A 12,114-nucleotide genomic window follows, 5' to 3' on the forward strand; every position below is an offset into this window, starting at 1 on the left:
TGTAGAAAGAGGGAGAGAGACAGAGAGGTACAGAGAAACAGAGAGAGAGATACATGGAAGAATGTTCACTAAGGTGATGTTGAGTGGTTTTTTTACTTTTATTTTTCTTTATTATTAGACTGTTTTATAATAAATATTAATTTTTATGTACACTGAGCCATTTCAACTCCCAAAATGTACACACCCACACATATAACAAACACTCCAACCCATAATATGCATCTACAAACCCCACAAGCACACACATACTCCCTCAGGACGCAGAAACTCTGTGTCCAGATGTGACCCAGCCTCAGGGATCTTGAGAACGTGCCTGCACAGAGAGTAAATAGAGCTCAGGCCATCTCTGGCTCTCAGCCAGCAGAAAGGGGCAGGCAGTCTGCCAGCTCTGGAACCAGGAAGTGACATTCCTATTCATCCAAGCCTTCAAGTAAACACCCGATCGGGGTGTCTGGAGACAGACCCCCTTATGAAATGCACGCCCGGCTGCACGAGTCTGTTTCTGGGGGTGGAGGTCAGAAGCAGGGCTGCAGCCGGTAGCACAATACACAGAGGGCTGTTGGGAAGTGACTACCTTCCTGACCGTGGTTTTCAGAGTAGAAGGGAACCCACTAACTGCTGTCAGAAAATGATTTATTTTTATTCTCATGAGTTTAGGAAATGCAGGCGGAGCTGGATGGAGGGAGCTAAATTCTACATTTTAATTGGCAGTTTCTTTTCTTTTTTTTCCACTGAAAAAGAAAACTTGTAGTGACTTTTGAACTGGCTTTGGCACTCGGACCTCAATTTCTGCTGGAGTTTAATATCAAGTATATTATGATAATCAGCCTGCTGCGTGTGGGAGTGTATTGTGACCCTGAAAAAGCAGGTGTCACCTGATGCCCAGAAATCATACCTGCTTTCCCACTGAAGGGAGCAAATGGTGCCAAGTATCAGGACAGAAATGAGGAAAACCTCTGGGCCTGCGAACCATCCCTGACCTTTAGAGCAGAATCTGGGGAGAAGCAGCACTTAGAACAGCGCTCTGTCTAGTGTTGAAGACTCACACACGGTGGGTCCCGGTGCCAGGCCCTAGTTCTACGTTCACTTTAGAGTCTGCGTGGAGAGGGTCAAGGAGCACCCATGGGTGCCCAGCTTCGGGCAGGAAAAGAAGAGAGAATCTCTAATTCCACAAAAGACCCTCTACCCTCAGAAAATTTACATTGTGGTTAGGGACATGAGATGGGGACTCATGAAACAATTAGAAAAAAGTCTCCAACTCCTATCTTGGGCAGGGGAGATCCTAAGTATAGAAGAACTTTCCAGAAATATGTAACTGACCAGGGCCACCACGTACAGCCACAGAGGTTGTACCACATGCAGCCTACACAACCAGACCTCCTTCAACACTTACGTAACACTAATAATCCCAACTTCCATTGGCCAAATGAGGAAGGAACATAACATTCACAGCAAAAATTTTACTGACTTGCAGCACAAGTTCCCAGTTTGTTCTTTCCTTTGTTGAGATGTAATTTACATGTTATAAAATGTACCATTCCAAAGGGCACATGTCAGTGGTTTTTAGTATATGTACAAGGTTTGGCACCACTATCGAGTTCCAGAACGTTGTCACCACTGAAAAAGAAACCCTGTACCTATTTAATAGTCACTCCCCACTCTCCTCTCCCCCCAGCTCCTGTCAACCGCTGATCTGTTTTCTGTCTCTATGGATTTACCTGTTCGGGACAATTCATGTAAATGGAATCATACCATAGATGGCCTTTGTGCCGGGCTTCTTTTACTTAGCATGTTTTCAAGGTTCATCCATGTTGTAGCATGCATCACTACTTCATTCCTTTTCTCGGTTCTCTCTGGGCATCCTAGATGGTGGTCTCCCTTCATTCAGGCACAAGTGTGCTCATGGACCTCTGCTCCCCAGAAGCCACTTGGGAGAAGTGCCTCACTGCTGCCGCCTCTGCCTGCTTTGAGGATGTTGTTCTATGGCCTCAGTCCCATTTCTAGTGTTCTTCGAACTGAAAACCCTTAAGGTGTCAAATCATACTCAGTTCCCTTCAGTCCTTCCCTCCCCACACGGGAGCTGTCTCCCGTGCAGACTTGGGGACACAGTCTTCCTCCCTACCTGAGTGCTGCCCTGGTCCCCTGGGCCTTCAGCTTGTAACTATGTCCCTCTGTGGTACCGGGAGGAGGTCCCGGTCTTCTGCTTCTCCATTTCTCTCATTCACTCTGACCCCAGAGACCAGGGTAGGAAGGAGCCCAAGACAAAACAAGCATATCCTAAGACAAGAATTGGTGTGAAAGTGATTTCTGAGAATGTGTTGCCAGAAAAAAACACAGTAGGAGTGTGGGAAAGTAGCATGGGAAAAGCTTAGAAGCCAAAAACGGCAAGTGAAATCCTACAGAGGGTAACTGCAGCTGAGCCCACAGGTGAGCGACAGTGCAGGTCAGGCCTCGGAGTGTGGCATTTGTCTCTGCACCTGTCAGTCATTGGTTGGGGGCTGCTCCCTAGGTGTGTACAGTCCAGGCCCTTCAGCTCTCAGGTACCCCAAGTAGAAGACGTCCTGGTGGCCGGAGAGCAGCCCTTTGACATAGTGACAAACATGGTGGCTATTAGAAAGTACACAGACTCTGTAACACACTCTTTTTCGAGGTCTCCTTTTACTGAAATCAGAACCTAGCACATTATCATGTAGCACAGTGAGAGACTCAGTAAATATTTGTCGATAGATACATGACTGATTGATCAATTGACGGATTAATAGACAGACGTCAGTGGAGTCCTAAAAGTAATTTTCTTTACAACCATGAAACACTTGAAAAGATGGAGTACGTTATACACAACTGGCTAACCCTTTCCCACTTACTGTATGTACTTTGGCATGTGCAAAGGAAAATGAAGGCAGTGCCTGCTAGATTGTTGCTGTGAAGGAAGGAAACAGACATTCAGGGAAATAGACTTCATGAAGTTCCAGGTGACAAAGGTCATTGTCAACAAAGTAGCCTACATTTGATAAGCCAGGGATTCAGGCTAAAGTACTTCTCACCCTGGATGCTAGAAAACTCCTTCTCTGGCATCTGGAATGGGTCTCACTTTCTTCTTTTTCTATGTGTATAGAAGCTGAGGGAAAAGAGGACAGCTCTCTGACTGACTTGGACACGTTACTGAAGCTCCACGTTTTTCCGCTTCCTCAACTGCTTTGCCCATGTCCCAAGGTTGCTATAAAGATTAAATCAATCGTTGCAAAAGGACTTTGAGAAACATAATGTACCCACAAATATAATGAATTATTTTTATAAGTGGATTTTTGTTTTGTTTTGTTTAGGAATCTTGGGCAAGTGAAAAGTTTCAAAGAGTGAGGCTGAGAAGGTTCCCCTGAGCCCGCAGTGAGGTCTGAGTCTCAGTGGGAATTTACTCTGACCCCAGACCTGGCGTGTGACAACACATTCATTAACCTGCCACCCGAAGCCTTTTTAGATCTTCTGGGTCTAATAAAGGTCCATGAGGGGCCCCAACAGAAGTAAGAGGTGAGGAGAGAAGGCAAAAGGGGAATATAAGAAAGAGTAAAGGGGAAAACGGAGGAAGTGGATGAGAGAGGGTGGGTGGGTAGGTAATAGAGAAAAAGTCAGGGGTAAAGGAGAGTGAAGCAACAGTGATGACTATGCTGGAGGGTGACGGGTGCCATTAGCAGCTGCTCCTGTGGAGCCCACAACAAGCACCAGTTCTATAGTGGAGGCCACATTTGCCACAAACTTGCCACAGCCTTGCTCTCAACCCTTTAGCTCCCTTTCCAAATTATTTGAGGGGAAAAAAAGTCTGGGAGGGTCTCCAAGGCAATCTAACCTTGACCCCCATGGGTCTCTTGCAGGCCTTGGGCAGAAGGTGGCCTGGAGAGCCAGGAAGCAGAGGCCCTGATCCGGCCAGCAAACAGAGGGCCCTCAGTGAGCGTGCCAGCCTGTAAATTGTCCTTTTGTTTTGCAGGCTTTACCGAACACAGTTTTATTTCATGTGACTGTGCTATTTCAGGAGGAGTAAATATTGCCGGCGGTCTGTTTAAAAAGGCCAATGACCTGATATGTTTTGGTTTTTTTCCCTTTTCTTTTCCATTTGAATTATCTCCAAGAGACAGACCTGCCCAAGCAACGTGCAGTTTTAATTTGTTGGCTTTTTGTTCTAACTTTCCCTTTTTGTCTCGTGATATGCTGGACTGGCAAACAAAAGGGAAAAAAGATACGGGGATAAAGACACAAAGAGCTGACCTAGGCCCAAGGAAAGAGGGGGAAATGTCCAGGGTGCAACCCGGAAGAGGGCAGGGAGCCCTCGGTTCTCTACTGCCTTCACTGCTTCCGGAGCTGGTGTTTGACCTATAATTATAGCCTCTTTCCTCTGATTTCCTCTGTGAAAATAGCAACACTCAAACCAAGCACAGAGGAGAAAAAAAGCACTACATAAAGGATTAGGGATTTATAAATACAGTTAAAATTACATGATTGTTACCTCTGTGGTTTAGTTTTCTGAAGAGTGGCCTGGGAAAAGGGGAGTGCAATTCTTGAAACATGTCTCAGGTCCTAAAATATCCAGGTGTGCCCCTCTGCCGGCCCAGTCAAGGAGAGATTCACAACAAGATTTTCCCCACTGGATGTCAATCATCGTAAAAAAGAATGTCCCCGGCCAGGCACATCCTACTCTCAGTATTTTTATTTTGACTTCTTAAGGATTCTCACACACCTTCTAATTGTTCAGTCTCTTCTCCTCAAACTCATCATCTCTAAGGAGGGGGTAGATGATATCCTTGTCTCGGCAAATACCTCCTAGTCTTCTGGGACTTGCTTTTCCTCCTAGACAAACAACGTGTGCGTGTTGGGATTGTCATGTTCTTATGTGACACAGCACCCTGGCCTTCCCATGTGATTTAACTTGGGACAAGTAAGAGACCATCTGGAAAGTTCCTCCCTGATGATGGAGACTGTCAGATAGAAATATGGTAACAGAAAGTGGAGTAGGCCTGCTGCAGTGAAAGAGAATGAAGTAATCATGAGTGAGAGACTGAGAGGAGAGGCAGAGACAAAGGCATGGCTGAAGTCCTTGGTGCTTGTGTTTCCTGAGGCCTAACCCCATATATCCCTGACCTTTGCTTTGTTTGGATACTCAACCTTTCCTTGAATTCTATGAGTTAATACATTTTTTCTTTTGCCTAAACTGGTTCAAGTGGGGTTTCCCATGTGTGCAACCAAACACCTTGACTCCTACCACCGTGCTAAAGCCAAGAATTCCTAGGGAAGTTGACAAAGCAATATTATCAGTGCAGTGTCTTGAAACTGGTTTCACAAAGGGTCGAGAGCAATGTTTATAATACGCTGACTTTGAATTACTGTCATTACTCTACTGTCCAGAGAGATAAATGTTGGGAAGAAGAGTAAAAATATCCCAAACAGCATTTATGACCCAACTACTGAAGAAGAGGAAGGAATCTGGGGAACAGATTCGTGGCCTGGCCTCTGCCTTCATGTGGAATCACATATGAGCTTTCTAGATAAGAGATTTCCAGAAGAGAGTACAAGAATTATCTTCCCATCCTCCATGACAAGGTCTTAATTCTCACTATCGAAGCTGCAGGAAGTTAAATCCAGTTTTCCATGTTTGCCTGTCAGTAGAGCTGAAGGATAGTGACTGACTGTCATCCACATAATAGCCTTTCCTATGCTTAGAGTTGTCACATCCACACTAAATGATTCCAGTCCGCTGTGTGTCAATGCAGCCAATGTAATGACCTGACAAGACAGTGTAGAATATGCTGTGGACTGGGAGTCCCAGGACCTGGCTTCCAGCTGAGCTTTTGCTACCAAGCGCTTGTAAGACTAGCTAAGCCTGAGTCCAGTCTCCCCATCCGCTGAATAAGGAATTGGGCTAGATGATCTCTAAAATCCCTTCCAGCTTTCACATGCTATTACTCAAAGGTAAGTTACTGGCCCAGAATCATTCTCCACAATGAAAACTATTTGCTTTCCACCAAAAGCATGAGAGACAAAGAGGAAAGAGAACAAGAAATTCAGACATTTCCCCCCCCCCCATATTTAAGGTGAGATGATTCTTCTCATAAAATTAAGGTTATTTCTAACATACTGTTAGCTTGTTAGAATAACAGTTTTGTTACATAAGAAATAGATGTATACTATAGAAAATATAAATAAGCAAAAAGGAAAGAACTTAAGTAATCTGTAATCCTTCCTATCAAAGATAGACTCTATTAATATTTTGTGTGTATAAACTAAATTTTTTCTATACATGTATATATAGAAATATTATATATATATTTAGCAAATATATGATATATAATATATATATTTAGGAAAATATATAATATATATATATTTAGGAAAATAGGGTCAGAATATCCATTTTGTCTTTCAAAAAATTGACCTTGACACTTAGCAACATACTGAAAACATCTTTCTATGTTAATAAATATACTTGTATAGTGCTGATTTTACTAGTATCTAGTAATCTGTTGTTTGGGTATATCTTGATTTACTTAACCAATCCTCTATGACTGGATAGCTGGATAGTTTTATTTTTCATTATTATAAACAATCTTATAAATATACTTTATACAAACATATATGTTTATATATACAGAGAGTGCTAAAAAATGAATGCACATTTTCCCCCCCTTTTCTGCCTCCCCCACCACACTCCGGTTCAAGATGTTGTTTCTCAGTCTAGTTGTGTAGGACACAGCTCCCTGACCCATGCTGCTATTATGAGCTTTGCACTACCCCCCCGGGCTGAGGCAGTCCATCGGCACTCACAGCAACTCTCACCGGCTGCCGGCTGCACCTGGCAGCACATGGTAGCCCAGGGCAGCACACAGTAGCCCACAGCAGCACTCAGCAGCCTGTGGCAGCTCATGGCGTTCCAACCACCTGAGCCACCGGGCTGGCCCCCATTTTTTTTCTTTATTTCCCCAGTGCCCAACCCAGTGATGTAATTATACATTATTATTGATTGCACATGTGTTAATTTTTAATTGTTTGAAAGAGCTTGGGGTGGCCAGTTAGCTCAGTTGGTTAGAGCGCGGTGCTCTTAACAACAAGGTTGCCTATTGGATGCCCCCTGCATGGGTCACTGTGAGCTGCGCCCTCCACAACTGGATTGAAACAACTACTTGACTTGGAGCTGATGGGTCCTGGAAAAACACACTTAAAAAAAGAAAAAGAAGAAAGAAAGCTGACAAAAGGACAAAGACAAAGCTGAAATTTTGGATACATAGACAAGTTGGCATAGAATGCTTTAGAGCTGAGTCAAAGTAAATAAACCATCTAACAGACAGGTGACCTGGAAGTACTTTTAACTCTCTAAGCCTCAGTTTCTTAATATGAAAAACAGGGATAATAAATATTGCTGCAGTCCTGTTTCCAGGATTAATTGAGATAATGTATATAAAGGGCTTAGCACAGTCACTAATAAGTAGTAAGTGTTGAACATATAATAAGTGTTATTTAGTTTGCATGACTGAGGATTTTGCTGAAAACCATAATGATTGCAAAAATTTTTTAAATGTCAAAATCTCATGCTGAAATTTAATGGTTTAAGTTTTTTTTAAAGAGTCAATAGCAGAAGGTTAAAGAATGTTAGACCTAAATTTGATATTTTCTATGTCTGTGCTTTGTTAGATATTCAAATTCATGGCACATGACAGAACATATTATAGAAGTTGCTGCTTTTCCTGCAGCTATGGTATCATTTAGATAGATATATCTTCCCACTGCTGAGGGTAGAATTGATCCTGGCTGAAGTCAGTTTAACACATTAATGTCATCATGTCATTGGTCCCCAAAGGAGAATTTCATGTTTTAACCTCAGATAGCTCTATCAGTTTATAAAAAATATCAAAGGATTGAGAGAAAACACGAACAAGAAAGTATGTTGCATAATAAAGACCTAATTCCTGCAACTCTCTCAATTAGTTCAGTTTCTTTAATCAATTTTCCCACAAGATTGTGCTTACTATAGCAGGGATTAGAGTTTCCAGGTGGGAATTCCTTGCCCGTTCTCAGGAATTTTTTTTGCTTTCCCATTCCCGAATCCCAAGAAAAGTTGGTTGGGAAATCTGGAAAATCGGCTCCTTGAACCCAGGTAGTTGGTAGTATCGGTTGTCACATTGTGGAAATGTTTCATCACGGAGAACAGAAAACAGTTTATATCTTGTGATTTGGGAACGGGAAAGTGAAAAAAATTCCTGAGAATGGGCGGGAAATCCCGCCTGGAAACCCTAGCAGTGATTCACTCTGCCAGAGGATTAGCAAAGACCATCAGATTATTCCTGAGATGTTTCTTGATTGTTGTTAAAACCTGAAAATGTGGTTTCAAAAAATAAAGTTCCATATCCTAAATTATTCCAAGAATGTTTTAAGATAGTGATTACAATGTATTATTTTTCTTCTCAAATCTATACAAAGAAATACCATTGTAATTTAAACATCTAATTACAGACAAATGGACCCCATTATATTTTGTCTTTTATACCCATTTTCATGTGCTCTATTCTTTCTCTACAGCTTCTTATTAATCAAAATTTGGGGCTGTGTGGATTAAAGATTTCATTAATATGTGTAATTCAGAGAATGTTAAAGACTGGAAAGGTTATCCATTTTCATTAATATCTATAAATGAATTAAAAATAGAATAAGTTGGCTAGTCTAACGTACTAAATTGTATGTGTGTTTGTGTGTCCTCGATCAGATAGCAGGAATCTAGAAATACCACTGTCAGTGGAGCTTGGAAAAAAATCTTTGTCGTGGGTCTATATGATGAATGCACATTTTAAGAAAGGAAAACTGTATTAAAATTGTAATACTCAATATATACTACTAGCAAAAGATGAACACAAGTCACGTTTGACTTTTGCAATTACAAGAGGTGCTCCGAGTGGTTACCATCAGCGTCCAGACACTTCTGATTACAGCAAACTACTGCTTGAGCAACGCTGACCAAAGTGTCCACTTGTATACATTTTTTTGGCACCCCTGGTATATTACCCTTTTTTTTTTAGAGTTCTGAGTGAGCAGCCAGGAGCACTTCAGTATGATTAGGGATGCAGAAGAGCCACACCCCTTCCTGGTGGGGTCATGTGTTAGTTGAGTTCTTTCAGGTCGCAGGGAGCTATTCAATTCCTCTGTACCGCATGACTGCCCACCATCCTTGTCATAACTGGATTGGCATCCTCTCTTCCCCAAAGGCAGCCATCTGGAGGCTGGTCAAAAGCCTAAGAGGGGCTTGGCAGGAGACCTCTGACCTGAGAGGGATTCCTTTACTGGCTTGTGACTGAACAAGCTGAGCAGATTCTTGCTTAGGGTGTGGAATGCATATAAGGGTCAGGCAGGGTGATGCACCCATGGGGTAAACCCCTGAACTGAAGGAACCTGTGGGTTCCTCATAACCTGAGAGAGGAAGGAATCCCTGCCTGTGTGATTCCCAGGGCTCACTCTCCCTGGCTCCTTGTCGTTTAACAAGGAGAGTGAAGGTGGGGTCTCTGGAGCTGGAGAGCCTGGCTTTCCATCCTGGCTCTATAGCTTCTTCTGTGTGTGGTGTTGTTAGTCCCTTAGCTTCTCTGTTCCTGAGTTTCCCCGTGTGAAAATAAGGACAACAAGGCCTACTACAAAAGGTTACTGTGGAAAACAAAATAAAATAATAGATATAAAGGCCTTTAGAAGAGTGCCTGATATACAATGGATGTTATTACTATGCTCTTCTAGTAGGGTTTGCTCTACCTAGAATCTCAGGAATTTAAAGAGTCTTACAGGTCGCTGATATCTGCAAGGACAAGCTGATGACTTCAGCTATCCTTCTATTATTAGTTTACTCTTTAAGCACTTCTGTTTCTTCCACCAGATTCGTGACCTCTCTGAAGGCCTGGGCTACCTCAGTTTCCATTGTGCCTTCCACAGTGCCTTGTGCAGGCTGAGTGCCCAATACATGATTGACTCTGTGCACTGCAGAGAGAGTTTTCCGTGCAGCCCCTCCACAGCCAGTTTGGAGCAGCACAGTGCTCAGCTGGGCCAGCAGCCCAGCTCCCCTGCCCCCACCGCAGCCTTCCTGAAGCGGTTCTCCCTGGATGGCAGCGCACCAACAGCCCTCGCCAGCAAGTGGAAGCTGAGCGCTGTGTGCAGAATGAATTCTTGGGACTAGAAGTTATTGTATTCTACTTTAGATTGCAGGTTTAGAAATAAAACAGCCCCACTGAAGTTAACCCGAAGGCTCCTTTGGCATGTGCCAGAGTTGATCAAATGTCAGAGGCGGGGGACGGGGGGAAGTGGCAATAGTCTGTTTTGGGGACTCCTCTCTTCAGGAAGGCAGCACACCTGCCTGCTTCCTAAGAGGTCCGCCAAGTCACACACTCTGGTTTCCCTATTTGAGGTGCCCTTGAGGCCAGAGCCCTGCACAAATAATGGCGTGAAGGCAGTGAAATTTGTTGATCCTTCTGACCCCTTTGGTCTCCTCTGGCCCCACCTACTGACCTACCTGGACCACCAAACATGAGCCTTAAATTCTGGGTGGCTGAGCAACTCCTGAAGCTCCAGCTTCATATTAGCTGGAGAAAGGAAGAAGTTCTAGAGGACCAGCAGCAAGTTTAGTACTAAAGATGACAGGGAACAGTGACTAAGTATTTTTTTAGCATTTCTCTGTGCCAGATATTAGGCTGGGTATGTTACATAATAATAATAACAACAATAATATGAACAGCGAACACATAGCACATACCACCTGCCAACTATTATTCCAAGCATTTTATACATGTTAACTCATTTAATCATTACCCAAAATCAACGAAGTAGGTAACATTATTATCTCCATTGTATAGATGAGGAAACTGAGGCACAGAAGTAACTTGCTTAAGGTCCCACAGCTACAAAATGGCACATGGACCTAATCCCTACTCAAAACTTCTCAGTTAACATTTATGTACGATCATGCATGCATACGCATATTTCATTCTCACAGTAACCCTATAAGAGCTTACAGGTTAATGTGGACCCATTTTATGGATAAGAAAACTGAAGCTCAGAGAGGTTAAATATGTTCAAGTCACATCATTAACAAGTGGTAAATTTCAAGGGAGGCCTGTCTGGCTCCATGACACCTTAACACAGAGAGAAGACTATGTGAAAGGACAGGAGAAAGCTGAGTGGGCTTTGGAAAGGAAGTCACGGCAAGACCACGAAGATTGGGGAGGTGAAAATCGGGTATGCTGGAGGCAGCACCAGGTAGGCAAAGGAGCCAGACCTCTGATTACCTGTTCCTTTGTTACTTTTAAACCACACCCATTAGCCAGATTAGTGAGCCGATTTAAATCTCAGAGCATGTGCCTTTTAAAAAGGTGAACCCAACAGAGCTGAAAAAATGGCTCTAAATGCAGCCAGATCTCCAAATGGAAAAATCATAAAGCTTTCCTTACCCTCCCTGCTTACTCTTTAAGCCATCTAGTTTTTTTCCTTTTCTCCTCTCTCTGCTGAGTTTTTTTCAGCCCAGCTTTAAACTATCTTCGGCTCAAGATAGTTAAGATTCTAGAATCACAGAACTGAAAGGAACCTTAGAGATGATCTAATGCGTCTTATCAAGGCTACTTAAAATAAAAGTTAGGCTTATGTTTAAACTTTTTCTTTCCAACTGAGGGCAAAGACTTGCCTTTGTTAATGGGGCTGAGTGATGGGCTAGTGGCAGAGCTATTTCAGGCACTTGTCTGGAATCATATAATGAAAGCAGATGCTGAAGCTGCCTCCTTAAAGATGACTTTACCCGCCAATATACCGCCACCAATACCACCACCACCAGCCAGGTCCTCACTTGGGAAGGTCAGAGGGTCTACCCGATCTTTTCCAAACCAGAAGGAGCTCTTGGAAGGGTCCCCAGGAATATAAAAATAAATAAGATCTGTTAAGAAACTCACAGACACTTGATAATCCCATAAGATCGTGTTAACAGATAACTATAAGGGGTTTTCTGTGAGTACTCAAACCTGCAGTGCTTGCAGGTGTCCAGAAGCTTCACCAAGGAGGAGACCCAGGGAAGGAACTGAGGCCCAAAGAAATTGCAGGCCTGGAAGGCAGGCGACCCGA

This window comes from Rhinolophus sinicus, linkage group LG17, assembly GCF_036562045.2.
Source record: "Rhinolophus sinicus isolate RSC01 linkage group LG17, ASM3656204v1, whole genome shotgun sequence".
NCBI lineage: Eukaryota > Metazoa > Chordata > Mammalia > Chiroptera > Rhinolophidae > Rhinolophus > Rhinolophus sinicus.